Here is a 12,299-nt window from a genome sequence, read left to right as displayed (position 1 = left end):
CAGAAAGGGGACGCTCGATTCTTTTCACAGGGGATCCGGCCCGGGACAACGGGAGAGGAGCCGCCAGAGCGGTCGCCCTGCAGCCCTCAATCCTCAGTGCGCAGGACTCGGAAGCACCTTTGCTCAGCCACGGCCACCGTGGCCGGCTCGCACAGGGGCTGCCGGCCGCAGAGCGGGGTGATCTACTTTCCTCGCCTTCTCTGATCGTGTTGGTCAAATGCAGGCGGCCCGGGCCAGGCCGGGGCCTCGGGGACACTGTCTTAAATTGGAGCTGGCCTAGCAGTCGGCTCCGTCCACAAATAGACACACTGCCAGTCCCAGGAACGCAGCGAACGCCTGGCCTCTCCTGACCGGCACCTTCCCCCGCGACCGCAGGACAGCCAGCGACTCTGCTCGGGTCAGTTTCCATTTCGTACAATATTTCTCCAGGGGTGAGGGGGCTGTTGGCAAGGAGAACCAGTACTCGCAAACTTTTCCACCCGAGTCTTACAGGCCACAGGAAAGCACCGCGTCGAGGCCTAGGAGAACTAGGCGGCGGTGGGGAAGCTGAGACCGGGACCCTGCCAGCACAGTGAGAAATGGGGACCGCAGCGCGTTCCACTTCCTCTCCGCTATCGGGGTCAGTCATAGCGGCCCGGCTGCCGCCCGGTGCGCAGATCCGGGCTGGGCCTCCACGCGCCCCGAGGCCAGGAGGTCCGAGTGCCGCGTGAGTCTGCAGGGACTCCAGGCCGGGTCTTGGGAGTGGCCAGCATGAGCGCGGGGAGCCCTAGTCTAGGAGAGCGCTCCGGGCTCCCTTGTCGCCACAAAGCGGGTTAAAGTCTATTTTCCACTCGACTGCTCCGAAAAGCCCCCGCGCGCTGTTGCCGTCCGGGCCCTGTCGGGCGAGGTGGGGAGGGTGCGGCGAGAGAGGGGGAGGTGGGGCCACCGCACCCTGCAGCCCTCCGCGTCCTGGGAAGCCGAGTGCCCTGCACCGCGGAGGTGTCCGGAAACGTCTGCGGAAGGAATCGTTAAGGGATCCTTGGCGAGCGCTCCTGTGACTCTTGCTGGCCTCTCGGGATCGTTCTTGTCTTTTGTGCTGGTCTTCCCCTCTCTCACATTTCAGTCTCGGCCTCTCTTTTTCTCCTCTCTCCTCCCTGCTCCTCCAAACCGACTTTTTTCCCCCCTCTATTTCTTCCCCCTTCTCCTTTGCCGCATCCTCAGTCCTGGAAAAGGGGAAGCTCCACAAAGTGGGCTCGAAGACCCAACATTAAGAAGGCAGGATGCGGAGCTGAGCAGAGGCACAGACAAGGAGAGTTTCGTTCTATATGGAAAGAACTAAGAGGGGAGCAAGGTCCCCTAAGGGACACGGGCTCAGCTGGATACGCACTGCCTGGGCCTGTGCTCTGCGGAGACAGACCAAGTGCTGGGGGCTGCGAAGGATAAGGTACAAGTTGAATCCGGTTCTAGTCGGAGATGAACGCCGCCTGTCCAGCAGCAGGCCCTCGCCCCCTCCCCCAATGAGAGGCTGGGTGTTGACCTCGAACTCGCGAATTTGGGCAGGCAGCGGAGCTGGGAATCTACCAGGCCATTCCTAGACTCGCCTCTGCAGACCGGCCACATCTATGTTCATTCGTATGGCCCTGGATATACATGATATTATTTCATTCAATAGACCTTCAAAATAATATTTTCCCGTGCTGGGGTGCTTTCCAAATACTTTGACATCCAACCACCTGTCACTAACCCCGTTTTACAGGTGAAGAAACAGACTGCATAGGACCAGAGACTTGAGTCTGGGTTCAGCAAGGACGGCTGGCTCCGGTTCTACCCCAATTCCATCCCCGCTCCTGCGGCTGCAGCCTGCTCTCCCAAGATGGAGTGTTCACGGGGTTAGGGATGGGGTGCCGGGGTGCCCTGGATGTTGAGGGTTCTACCTTCATCCTTTCTCTCCTTTTCCTCTCCTGACACCCCTTTCTCACGCTCTCCTCTCCTATAATTCCCTAATTTCTCTCCTTTCCCCTCCCTTTGCAGATACTTATCCGTAACCCGATTTCCTCTATTTCTGCTTTTCTCAGGGCCTCTTCATCTGTTGTCACTTCCCTTGAAGTTGGTTAGGAGAACGTGTCGCCCTAGAGGGGGGTGGGTCGCGAAGTCTGCCACTGTGTTCTGGATCTGGCATCGATGCCCCCACCTGGCCCTGGGTCTCTTCCAGGGCCATCTCCCCCGCTGGGTTTCTGCCAAAATCAGCCGTCTTCCTTTCCCACCCCTCTCCCAGTCTCCCCCACCCCCACCCTTATGCTGATTATGTACACAAATGCCTACTCTCCCTACAACCGGACAGCACCCACTTTTACCAAACCCACCTCTGTTCCCCAACCCCTCCTCTCCGCTTTCCGGTCCTGCCTCCCAGGCTGCTGAGTTCTGACCCTGACCAGAAGCTGGTCATGGCTTCCTCCGGCTGGAACGCCTCACTCCCACACATCTGTGGACAGCTTGCCTTTCACACCGCACTGCTCGCCCCTCTGGACCTCCCATCCCAGCTCTGGCCCCATCAACTTCCCTCTTCCCTTCCTTTATCTCTGGAATACCCCAGACTCAAATCTTGACTCTTCCATTTACTAATGATGACACCTCGGGCCAATAATCTTGCTTCAATTTATACATCTGTGAAATGGCAAGCATTATAAGGGAGCTCTGTAAGAATTAAATGGCATGAGCATGTGGTGCACAGGACCAATGCTTGACTCCAGAGAGGCACTTGGTAAATGTTACTGTCTCTGCTTCTGCTTTTTGCCCATATGGGAAATTTGGGAATCCTCAAATCTTCACTCTCTCTCATCCTCCATCCACATCCAGTCAGTCACGAGGTCTTGTTGTTACGTACTTCTGAAGTCTAGTTCTCTCCCTTTTTGCTGCTTTGCTGGCCAACTTCATTCTTCACAACTCAGTTCGACAGCTCCCCAGGACGTTCCTTCCACCACCACCATGCTGCTCTGTTGAGCATTCGCCTGTAGGATGGAGTTGTCTGTGCCTGCGGTCTGTCTCCCAGTCTAGTCTACATGGCCCCCACCCTGCCCCCCACCCCAGGCTGGGAGGCTGAGAGGTGTATCATGACTCCCATCAGAGCCCAGACAACATTTATCCAACAGAGCCCTAGCTCTCACGGAGAGCTTGGTCCATCTCCTCTTTCCTCTTCAGCCTACATTCATCTTCCTATCTCCATGCCCTGCAAAAACTGTTCTGTCCTCATGTTTCGCTCACTCTGTTAACTTTCCTTCTTCACTGTCAAACTTCTTGAATGTTTTAGTCTCTCGCCAACTGCTTCATTTCCCCTGAGTCAAAAAGCCTTTGCAACCTGGTTTCCACACCATCACATTAGACAAATGGCTGTAAAAGCTCTAAAACTTTCAGTATGGTATTACTACAACAGCAGCCTATGCTTATGGAGACAATAATAAGAACAACTTCACGGAGCTATTGTGAGACTGAATGAGTTATAATCCCTCCCGAATGGGCTTAGGACATTGTCTAGCACATAGCAGGTGCTTGATAAATGTTAGCTATTATTTTATAGAATTGTGCTGTCCACTATGGAAGCCACGTGGCTCTTGTGTGCTTGAAATGTAGATGGCCCAAACTGAGATATTCTGTAAATGATAAATACACACCAGATGTGAAAGGCTGAATGTTAAAAACATATAAAATATCATCAATATTTTCTATGTTGATTACACATTATAATGATAATACTGGGGTGGGCAACAGTAGGTTAATAATAATAAATAATACAAGAATAAACTCTGTATTTTGCATAGTCACAGCTGAAACCTACTTTTGCTAACCCGTGTATTTGGGATACATTGGTGTTATAAGATCATTTTTCATCTATTTCTTTTTACTTTTTAAATGTGGTTACTAGAATATTTAAAATTACATGTGTCACATACTATATTTTTATTGGACAAAGTCGTTACAGAAAATACAGGTAGTCCAATAGAGCAAGGGTGCATAAATGAATGTGGGGAAGGGAAAACAGATTTTATAGATATCAAATCCTACCACCCTCAAACAACCATCATAAATTCTTGCAGTATATCCTTCAGTTTTGTTTACCTTTCTATATATGCCTTCCTTAAAAGCGGGGAGGAGGATCATACTATGCATGATTTTGTAACCTGTTTCTTTATCTTTATAACCAATTGCAAGCATCTTTGTATCTCATTAAATATTCCCTGTTGGACATTTATGCTGTTTACAAATTTTCACTATTTTCAACACAATTTTGACCAACAGCCTCATAGCCATATTTCTTTTCTATATGAATGCCTTGCAGTATAATTTCTAGAAATATAATTTCTGAATCGCTATATTTTTATTATTTTGATGCCTACCCCCAATTTGACCGCTAGAAATGTTGTACCCACTTTTCTCTCACAAGTAGAGTTTAAGGCTTCTCTGCATCCTCTAAAACATTTATCAGGACTCCTTATTTCGAAATTCCAGAGTTTTTGAAAAGTTACAATTATCTGTGGGCTCTTCAGCATCTGACTACCTTCAACTCTCTTTTCTTTCAGAAATTCTCTTCCCTTCATTTTCCTAACAAGGTACTTGACTGGATCTGCTGCCTCTGGGAATTTCTCCTTCATGAGCTTCCCTTTCTTTTAACTGTGGGCTTCCACTAGCTCTCCTTGCTTATTTTATCTGTCTAGCATCTGTCTAGCTGTCATTCTCATAGCTTCAACCACTGTCTTGATGCAGACCTGTAAGGGTATAGGTTTATAATGCTAACTCTGTATTTTTCCCCAGATCAAGTCACTCATTTTCAAGTGCTTGTAAGGCGCCTTCACAGGGCTCCCACTGGTCCCTTGGACACTGACTAGACCCCCAAACTGAGCTCAGCATCTTCCCCACCAAATCTGTGCCTCTTTGGGCTCAGCCTCTTCTGATAAGGGGCCCACCTTCTGCTCCCAGACACCCAGTCTCAGCAGCTAAGAAGCCTCTGTGATATCTTCCTCTCAGTCACTGTCCTGCATATCTAGTCAGCCTTTGCATCCATTTCTTTCTGTCCCCCTTGCACTTCAGGCTCTTACCTTTTGCTGGTGATTCTCTTATGATCACCATTTGTGGTTTCTCCTTGTTACAATTCATCTTACACATGGCTGCCAGATTTCTACCACACTACTCTACCCTGTTAAAATATTTTGACACAACTGTGGAACCCAGGGCCGTTTCTTTATCTCTCTGTGACTCAGTTTTTCATCAGCCATCTGGAAATAATAATAGTACCCGAGAGTTGTTGAGAGAATTAAAATAAAGTAATTCATGTATGGCTTTTTGCACATAGTAAGCACTCCATAAGAACTAACTATTACTACTTCATTTCAAGTTCAAAGGCTTCAGCTTGGCATTCAAGACCCTTCATGAGCAAATCACTACCTTTCCAGTCTCATGTCCTCTGCTCACCGATGGGCAGCCTGCACTGTGGCGTTCATCCAGGGACTCCCGGCTCTCTGTGTGTGCCCTATGCTTCTCCCTCCAGCCCTGCTTGAAAACATTACCCCAGATCATGCATCAGTCCAGCTTCTGTCAGGAAGGAAACTGTCAAAAGGACATGAGGTCAACTATATGGAGTGACAACTTCATGAGAATTTCATTTATTGTGTTCATTGTTATGTTCCTAATGCCCAGTACAATTTTCTGGCATATAATAGATGCTCATTAAGTGTTTGTTGATGGAACATGTGACTTTGAGAAATATAACTTAAGACCCTTTGTCCTGAGACAGTATAGAAATGTAAATTTTCATCACAATGGGACATAAAGAAGAGACTGTCCATCCTCTGTGAGATTTGCCATGAAGCAAGAGTTGAATGTAAGGCTCATCTTGGAAGGTTTCTCCTTCAGAGCCTCTAACTAATGAGAAAATAAGCCCAGAGATTTTTGAACTTGGACCCTGGCCAGTAATTGGCTAAAATCTTGGGTGAGGAGGACTACAGATTAAAAATTCCCAGTGCGTCTTTATGTTGTAAGATATGTGAACTTGGAGCAAATATCGCTTTCTTTTGGGAAGACTACTTCAATAGATGCTTCGTTTTAACAAAGTTAAACCAAAGACTGAATTTTAGCTTTTTTCTAGTTCTAAATTTTTATATGATTTTTAAAATTTTATTTTTAAATTACAGTTTATAGTCAACATTATTTTGTTGAATATTGGTTTTGGGTGTACAGTACAGTGGTTAGACAATCGTATACTTTCTAAAGTGCACGCTGGTACTTCCAGTGCTCACCTGGCACCATACACAGCTATTACAATATTATTGACTCTATTCACAATGTGGTACTGTACATCCCTGGGACTATTTTGTAACTACCAATTTGTACTTAATCTCTTCACCTTTTTCACCCAGCCCCCCAACCATTCGTCTGTTCTCTGTATCTATGGGTCTGTTTTTATTTTGTTTGTTCACTTACTTTGTTCTGTAGATTTTGCATGTAAGTGAAATTATAGGGTGCTTGTCTTTTTCTGTCTGACTTATTTCACTCGGCATAATACCCTCTAGTTCCATCCATGCTGTTGTAAATAGTGAGATTTCATTTTTTATGGCCAAATAATGTGTGTGTGTGTGTATGTAACATATACAATATATTACATATTGTATATATGTACAATATATACAACGTATACTATATATATGTGTAACATATACAATAACTTAGCTATTATAAATAATGCTGCAATGAACATAGGGGTGCATATATATTGTTTCCAAATAGTGTTCTGGGTTTCTTTGGATATTTACCCAGGAGTGGAAGAGCTGGGCCATAAGGCAGTTTCATTGTTAAATTTTTGAGGCCCCTCCATACTGTTGTCCGCAGTGGCTGCACCAATGTGCAGTCCTACCAGCAGTGCACAGAGTTTCCCTTTTCTCTGTATCCTCACCGACATTTGTTGTTTAATAATGTATTGAAGACCAACATTCTGACAGGTGTGAGGTGATACTCCATTGTGGTTTTATTTTGCATTTCTCTGATGATTAGTGATGCTGAGCATCTTTTCATATGTCGGTTGGCCATCTGTATGTCCTCTTTGGCAAAGTGTCTATTCAGGTCCTCTGCTCATTTTTAATTGGATTGTTCACTTTTTCTTTTTTGTTTTTGGGTTTGGTGTGTGTGTGTGTGTGTGTGTGTGTGTGTGTTAAGGAGTATGAGTTTTTTAAAATAAATTTTGGGTAATAATCCTTTATTGGACGGATCACTGGCAAATATCCTCATCCATTCAGTAAGTTTTGTTTTCATTTTGTTGATAGTTTCCTTTGCTGTGCAAAATCTTTTTAGTTTGATGTAGTCCCATTTGCTTATTTATTTTTTTCTGACGTATCCCCTGCCCAAAGAGGTATGTCAGAAAAAATATTGCTAAGAGAAATGTCAAAGATTTTACTGCATATGTTTCTTCTAGGAGTTTTATGATTTCAATTCTTACATTTAAGTCTTCAACCTAAGTTTATTCTTGTAGATGGTGTTCAGAAGGTGGTCATTTCATTTTTTTGCATATATCTGCCCAATTTTCCCAACACCACTTATTGAATAGACTGTCTTTACTGCTTCTTGCCTCCTCGTCATGAACTAACTGATCATATAGATGTGGGCTTATTTCTGGGCTTGTTATCCTGTCCCATGCATCTACGTGTCTGTCTTTATGCCAGTACCATGCTGTTTTGATCACCATAACCTTGTTCTTAAATGGAGCAATCAGAGAGCCCACGACTCCTCATCCTATATAACAGTATAAATACCTTCTCTACAAGAGATGCTATCTTTGCAGATTACTATTACCTCAGAGAAATGTTTCTTTTCAACTTATGGATCTACGGTGCTCTGTCCCTGATAATTAGGGTGCTTTCTTGGGAGCTGTGAGTGTGTTCTTGAATGGAAGACACAGAACTAGAAAATGAAGGGCAGGGAGACCCCTCTTTTTACCTCCCACTGGTAGAGGGATCTTAACCAGAATTGCCAAAGCCCATCTTGGGCTATTTTTTTCTGCGGAATGTCCACTTAGAGTTCAGTGCAGAAGGGATCTCGGGCTTTGGGGATTGTACTCATGTCAGACGATCATGTCCTGGCGGATTGGCCCAGCAGGACTCCAGGCAAGGCCAGCCCCTGAGAGTGCTGGAGCGGACATGATAACTGGCAGGCCTCCCGTGAGGCAACAGAAAGGGCTAAAATGCTGTACTTAGAGGACAGGTGAGGTTTGGGCTGGAGCTGGGAGACAACCTCTGCTCCCCAAAATTAGAGAGGCTGGACCTAAGAAAGGGAAAAGCTAGATCCTGCTGTCAGAGGGATCGTGGGTCGCGCTGTGAAAAACTAAGCCCTTTGGGATAGTTCAGTGTCAAGACAGTTCAGCAGACTCTTCTCGGCCTGACTGGGTGTCCTGCCAACCTGCTCGCCTGCCCGCCTTCCCAACTGCCCACTCACACGAATGTGTTCATATCTGGATCTGAATAGCTTTGCACCACTCAATACACATATTTCGTACTCTCCTTTAGTTGTCCAAAATCTTGGCCAGGATCATTTGTGGATTCTCTCTTCGTAAGTGCAACAATTGAATGATTACATTTTGACTTTTTAATTATAAAATTTCCAAACATACATAAAAGTAGACAAAATTGTATAATGAATACCCATATACCCTGTTACCTAGGTTTTGCAATGAACATTCTTTAAATTTTGCTTCACCCCTTTTTCTCTAAAGTATTTTAAAGTAAATAATTGTCATCATGGTGTTGCACCCTTAAGTATCACACTAGGAATCTCTGTGGGAAATTATTTTTAAAAAAACTAAGACTTTTTATTATGAGAAATTTCAAACATACTTTGTAGAGAGGATGGTATAATAAATCTCCACATGTTTATCACTCAACTTCAATTATCAATCTTGTGCCAGTCTTAAAAACATCTTTGTGAATGATGGATAAGCTGGCAGAAGAATAAGGAAAAATTCTCAATTGCCCAGAAATAATAGGAAGCTTGAATTGAGACAAAGATGTGAGTTCTGAAGCTAAAGTTTATGTTGGAACAAATCCTAATTCACTGGTGGCACGGGGCTTGGGTCCAGGGAAATGCTTGGGACAGGAAGTCAGATCAGAGATCCCTGAAAGGTAATATCTTTACTGGGTATATGAGAAAAAGTCCCACCCTCACAAAAGGAGGTGGTGGATATATGTGTCTGCCTCAGCTTTGACTCTGTGTGGAAGGAGAAAGAACCAACAACGCGTTTTCTTGAGAGTTCCTAACTACAGCCCCACTTTACTGAGATCAGGGGCCAGAAAATTGAGGAGGTCCTAAAAGATTTCAAGCTGAAAATTTAGTATCCACTGGCAGAAGCAAACAAGTGTATTTATTCCTTTACTTTTGGGGACTATACTTGAAAACCAAACTTCAAATAACCCCCAGATAACGTTTCAAGAAATATAAACTCACAATCAAAAATCACAAAATATACAGGGAAACAAACAAAAGAATGAGCAGAAACCACAAATTGCAGGACCAAACCTGCAGAGACAGCATATATTAGGATTATCTGATTCAGAATATAAAATAATTATGTTTAATTTTTTTTAAAAAGACAGCATTAAAAAGAAACAAACACCTAGCTTGTGAGCGAAAAATAGTACAACTTTGGAAACTTATTTAACAATTTTAAATAAAATTAACATACTACCCTTTATACTCCTGGGTATATACCCAAGAGAAATGAGTACATATATGAACAGAAAGACTTTATTCATAATCACCAAAACCTTGAAACAGTTCATGTGCCCATCAACAGTAGGATGAATAAATAAGTTTATTAGAGTCATACAATGGAATGCAATAAAAAATTAGCAATGTATACATGAAACAACATGAATAGATCTCAGATACATTGTTGGTAAAAACAGACAGACACAAAAGAGTACATGATGTACGATTCCATATATATGGTACTGTAAAAATGGGCAAAATTAATCTATATTCACAGAAGTCAGAATGATGGTTACCTCTGAGAGGTTATTGACTAGAAAGTGAAACATTTTGAATTCCTATAAGTGTTCTATATCTTAATTTGGGTGGTGTTTACATGGATGTACATGTATGTAAATATTCATCATGATATACACTTAATATTTAAACATTTTACAGTATGTAAATTATAGCGTATATAAACAAAAGGGACTCAGCCAAGTGGGAAATGTACTGAAGAGAAATAGAAACTATAATTACTGATATTAAGAACATAATTTTAAAAAAGATTTCATTTATTTATTTTTAGAAAGAAAGGAAGGGAGTGAGAGAAAGAGAGGATCAGAAACATCAATGTGTGAGAGAAATATCAACATGTTGCCTCTCGCCTGCCCCCAGTAGGGGACCTGACCCGCAACCCAGGCCTGTGCCCTGACAGGAAATCTAAATGGTGACCATTCTGTTTGCAGGATGACACCCAATTCACTGAGCCATACCAGTCAGGGCTAGAAACTTAATTTATAAGACATTAGCAGATGAGACATAGAAGAAAAAAGAATCCATGAACTGGAAGATCTGAATAACTGAAGAAATGCAGCAGAGAGAGAGGCAAAGATATAAAAGTTACCAAAAGATTAAGAGATATGGAGGTTTGTGTTTGAGGGAGTATATCTAACCAGGATTCTAGATGTAGAACACAGAGGTTTTAGGGGAGAGGCTACATCTGAAGACCGAATGGCTAAGAACTTTTCAAAATTGATGAATGACGCCAATTCTTGGATGAGGAAAGTCCATCAAATTCCAACAGGATAAAAAACCAGAAACCCACATAAACACAATATAATTGCAGAATGCCTAAGGAAAAGAGATCTTAAGAGTAGCCAGAGTAGGGAAAAAAGATAATAATCTGTAATAACAAACTGATGACAAGTAGGTTGACAAGTGACTCAATAACGGATACCAGATGAGAGTGGGATATATCTTCAAAGCCATGAGAGAAATTGACTTATAACTGTATTTCTAGCAGAAATGATCTTTCAAGAATAAGAGTAAAATTAATACACACTCAGACAAATTTTAAAAAGAACAATTCTACCAACCGACCCTCACTAAAGCAATTTCAGGTAGAAGGAAAACTATTACAGAAGGAAAGTCTGAGATGAAAAGATAAATGGTGAGTAAAATTAATATAAACAAACACTGACTGATTCAAAAAAAGGCAAAGGACTTGAAGAGACATTTCTCAAAGAATATATATAAATGGGCAATGAGCACATGAAAAAATGCTTAACATCATTAATCATTAGGGAAATGCAAATCAAAACTGCAAAGAGATCATTCCTTGCACCGGTTGCGATGGCTACTATTAAGAGACAGAAAATAACAAGTGTTGCCAAGATGTGAAGAAACTGGAACGCTTGTAGTGTTGGAGAGACCATGCAATGGTAGAACCACTATGGAACACACCATAGCAGCTTCTCAAAATATTAAAAATAGAAGTACCATATGATACAGAAGTTCCACTTTCAGGTATATACGCCAAAGAATTGAAAGCAGAATTTTGAAGAGATATTTCTACACATACACTCGTTGCGGCATTATTCACAATAGCTACAACATGGACGCAGTTGAAGTATCCATGGAAGGATGGATGGATAAACAAAAATGTGGTATATACATACAATGGAATATTATCCAGCCTTAAAAAGAGAGGAAATTTTGACAAATGCTACAACATGGATTAATTGAGGACATTTTGCTAAATAAAATAAACCAATCACAAAAAGATAAATATTGTTTGATTCCACCAATATGAAGTACTTAGAATAATCAAAATTGCAGAGACAGAAAACAGAATTGTAGTTACCAAGGAAAGAGGGGATGGGTAGTTATTGGAATGTGGAATACTAATGGGTATAGAGTTTTATTTTTGCAAGATGAAAAAAGTTCAGAAGATGGATGGTGATAATGATTGCACAAAAATATAAATGTATTTAATACCACTGAACTCCACACTTGAAAATAGTTAAGATGACATCCTGGCTGGCGTGGCTCAGTTGGTTGGAGCATCATTCCAAAAGGTTGCAAGTTTAATTCTTGTCAGAGCACGTACCCAGTTTACAGGTTTGGTCCAGGCATTTACAGGAGACAACTGCTTGATGCTTCTCTTCCACATCAAAGTTTCTCTCTCTCTAAAAGAAATGAAAAAAAAAATGTCTTTGAGTGAGGATTAAATAAATAAATGAAAATAGTTAAGATGGCAAATTTTATGTTATCTGTATTTTATCACAATAAAAATAAGTTTAAAATAAATACATAAG

Source organism: Pteronotus mesoamericanus, unplaced genomic scaffold (genome assembly GCF_021234165.1).
Source record: "Pteronotus mesoamericanus isolate MK-2021 breed Mesoamerican mustached bat unplaced genomic scaffold, CSHL_Meso_final contig_98, whole genome shotgun sequence".
In the NCBI taxonomy this organism is placed as follows: Eukaryota; Metazoa; Chordata; class Mammalia; order Chiroptera; family Mormoopidae; genus Pteronotus; species Pteronotus mesoamericanus.
Note: the sequence above shows the minus strand (reverse complement) of the source record.